The sequence below is a fragment of the Mus pahari genome, chromosome 4 (genome assembly GCF_900095145.1).
Source record: "Mus pahari chromosome 4, PAHARI_EIJ_v1.1, whole genome shotgun sequence".
NCBI classification, from domain to species: domain Eukaryota; kingdom Metazoa; phylum Chordata; class Mammalia; order Rodentia; family Muridae; genus Mus; species Mus pahari.
The window spans coordinates 104,598,636-104,602,350 of record NC_034593.1 but is presented as its reverse complement, the minus strand read 5'-3'; the positions used below and the strand labels follow the sequence as shown (position 1 = coordinate 104,602,350).

The 3,715-nt window shown below is 40.6% G+C and overlaps 1 long non-coding RNA gene across 1 annotated transcript in view; it reads left to right on the top strand.

Moving 5' to 3' along the window:
• Nucleotides 1-2,165, top strand: part of LOC110321096 — a 7,002-nt gene extending 4,837 nt beyond the window's left edge. The window contains exon 3 of the long non-coding RNA XR_002380498.1: nucleotides 1,909-2,165. This is a non-coding gene — a long non-coding RNA (uncharacterized LOC110321096). The remainder of the gene's footprint in view (nucleotides 1-1,908) is intronic.
• The last annotated feature ends 1,550 nt before the right edge of the window (nucleotides 2,166-3,715 follow it).

Genomic DNA, 3,715 nt, shown 5'->3' with positions numbered 1-3,715 from the left:
CTCCATGGCTTCTGCATCAGCTCCTGCTTTCTGACCTGCTTGAGTTCCAGTCCTGACATCCTTTGGTGATTAATAGCAGTATGGAAATGTAAGCCAAATAAACCCTTTCCTCCCCAACTTGATTCTTGGTCATGATGTTTGTGCAGGAATAGAAACCCTGACTAAGACACTTAGGTAAAAAAAAAATCACTATTTATTTATTTGTGACCTTATGATTAATTATGTGCCCATATATACTACACATGTAGAAAGAAAGAAAGAGCAAATCTAGAATTATTTTCTGCAAAATAAAAGGAAAATTGTATTATCAGTAATCTTGGCTCACTAGGTTGAGAATAACCACATAGAAGGAGTCACCTAATGCCCTACGCTGTTATGTAAAGTGACTTCCAGAGATGTTACACACACACACACACACACACACACACACACACACACACAAGCATATTAGCTATTTATCTCTACACCATTTGACAGTTGGTAGTTCCTTCAAAATCTCTGCTTTAAAAAAAAGGCTTTGTGTCTTAAAACTATATAGTATTTGCTTATGTTTAAATATATATAAATTAGCCATGGCTTGTAGGGGAATAGCCTCCCTTTCACTCAAAAATCCATGATTGCATTATTGGTGTTCTAATTTTGTTTTCTCTTAAACATTTTTTTTTGTTTTGCCTGTATATATATGTGCACCATGTGTATAGAGCAGCACAGTGCCTATCAGGCCAGAACATGGCATCAGATCCCCTAAAATTCAGGTGAGAACTACCATGTGTGTATTGGGAGCCACCATGTGAATACTGGACACTGAACTTGGGTCTTCTGCAAGAGACCACCCCTGACCATCCATCTAGCCCTGTTGTTTCTTTTAAAGAGGTTTTATTTGAGGGGGAGGGTAATTATTTTGCCATGTAACACTAAGAAATAGAATAGTTTGCGTTTTCTCAAATAAAAACTCGGTACATGGTAACACTTGTTTGATTATCTTAGAATCTGCTTTTTGGATTTGCTATCTTAGAGCTTTTATGACACTGTCCAGAAGGATGCCAACAATGTTTAGCTACTTGTGTCATTGAGTCCTTAGTCAATGAATTCATTTACCTTTTTCTTTTTCTTTTTCTTTTTCTTTTTCTTTTTCTTTTTCTTTTTCTTTTTCTTTTTCTTTTTCTTTTTCTCTTTCTCTTTCTCTTTCTCTTTCTCTTTCTCTTTTTCTTTCTTTCTTTCTTTCTTTCTTTCTTTCTTTCTTTCTTTCTTTCTTTTTTTTTTTTGGTTTTTCAAGACAGGGTTTCTCTGTGTAGCCTTGGCTGTCCTGGAACTCACTCTGTAGACTAGGTTGGCCTCGAACTCAGAAATCCACCTGTCTCTGCCTCCCAAGTACCGGGATTAAAGGTGGGCTCCACCACTGCCCGGCTGCATTTTTCTTCTGGTCTAATTTTTAGCTCTTTATCATGTGTTTATTATGCATAGAATCTAGTAGAGGGGTACACTTGTATTTGGGATGTCCACAGAAGGGTGTTCAAATACCCTTGCCCTGTTACTAGATGTTAAAATGAGGTTTGCAGTTGTCATCCTCTGCAAGAGAAGACTGCACAGGTTTATAAGAAATGCAAAATAGAGTTCTATTTTGGGTCAGAATCAAGTTGTTTCAATATAATTCTTTTCTACACCACCCACTTGACTGTCACTATTGCCACAGTGTGTCAAAAGAGTTGTCAAGTGATTAAAGAAAAAAAGTTTGAAAACAAACATACTGAGGGCTGGAGAAATGGTCCCATGGTTAAGAGGACGCAGGTTCGATTCCTAACACCCACACGGTTCACAGCCATCTGCAACTCCAGTCTTAAGGGATTTTTGGTGGTTTGTATGAGAATAGCCCCCATGTGTTAATATTTTTTAATGCTTGGTCTGCAGTGCATGGAACTGTTTGAGAAAGATCAGAGGATGTGCCCTTGTTGGAGGAGATGTGTCCCTGGGGGAAGGTCTTGAAACTTCAGATGCCCTCTCTATTCCCAGTTAGCACCTCTCTTCCTCATGTCTACGGATGAGAATGGGAAGTTCTCAGCTACTGCTCTAGCACCATACCTGCCTGCTGGATGCCGTGCTCCCTGCCATGATGGTCATGGATTCACCCTTTAAAACTGTAAGCCCTCAGTAAAGTCTTTCTTCTATAAATTACCTTGGCCATGGTGTTTTATCACAGCCATAGGAAAGTAACTAAGACAGAAGTTGGTACCATGAAGCAGCCTATTGCTGTAACAGTCCTGACCGTACTTGGTCTGGGGAGGAATGTGGAAGACTTTGGACTAAGTAAGTGCTTGAATGCTATAAGTGGGGCTTAACTGACCACCCTATTAGGAGATTGGAGGACAGTAATGATGAGAGCAGTATGGACAGTGGATATTTAGCTCAAGAGATTTCAGAGGAGACTATATTAGCAATTTCACTATAAAAAAGTCGTCCACTATTTTGGCCAAGACTGTGGCTGCTCTTTGCCTCTGTCCTAAGAATCTGTCTGAGGCTAAGTTGGAAGCATTTGGGGCTAATTTCATTGGCTGAGGAGACTTTAAAGCAGTCTGCTACTGAGTTTGTGGCTCGGTTACTAGTGATTATTCTTACACAGACCTATAGTAAAAAAAGAGCAAGGAGGGCAAGAAGAAATAGAAAAGGTACAGCTTGAAGAGAAAAAGGCACTAGGGAATGTAACATTGGAGCCAACACTTGTGTTGACACAGGTAAGGAAAGACCGGATTCTAAAAGAAAGGAAGCGTTCCCGGGGCAAGATTTCTACCCAGCTGATCCTGTGATTTGTGAAAGGAAAGGGACTAAGGGATTTTCTGATCCTAAAAAGCAACAACAAATCAAAGTTTAGACAAACGTAATTCAAGGAGAGGGATAGGTTCCATCCCAAACAGGCAGCATTGGCCATGCAGTTCTGGCTTTGGGGTCATGAAAGATAGGGAAGTAGAGGGGTTTGGAATCTTCCTCTGTGCGTAAGGAATGACTTGAGTCACCGAGATTATATGGATGTGTGGTGGGGGAGTCCCTACATGGAGACCAGGAGAGACCATTGCCTGGAAGCTGTGAAGGGGAAGCCTAGATTGCATTGGAGACACCAAGATGTTGAAGATACCGGAATTGTGGGACACCTGCCCAAAGAGCTGCAGACAGAGAGTGCACCCTGTCCAAGAGAAGTGTGTTGATGTCAGCAAAACTGGAAGGAAGATCCATCTAAGCCCTTTGACATCAGGTATAGAGTCACAGGATTTGGAGTTTGCCATGATGGGATTTGGCCTTGTTTTGGTCCAGTATTTCTTCACTATGCCCCTATTCCTCCCTCATTGGAATGGCAATGTATATTCCATGTCATTGTATGTTGGAAGTATGTCTTTTTTTTTATTTTACAGGGGTTTACAGTTAAAAGAGAATTTGGAGTTTAGACTTTTAAATTGTGTTGAAGCTGGGAAAACCTATGGGAACTTCAAATTTGAACTAAATACATTCTGCATTATGATATGGTCACAAGCCTGTGGGAAGCAGGGAGTAGAATGTGATGCTTTGAATGAAAAATGGTTCCCACAGGCTTCAATATTGTAATCCTTGGTCTCCCATTGGTAGAATTATTTGGAAAGGATTGGGAGGTTTGGCCTTGTGGGAGGAAGTCTGTCACTGGTTTTGAGATTCCAAAAACTCATGACATTCCCAGTTAGCCCTCTGTGCC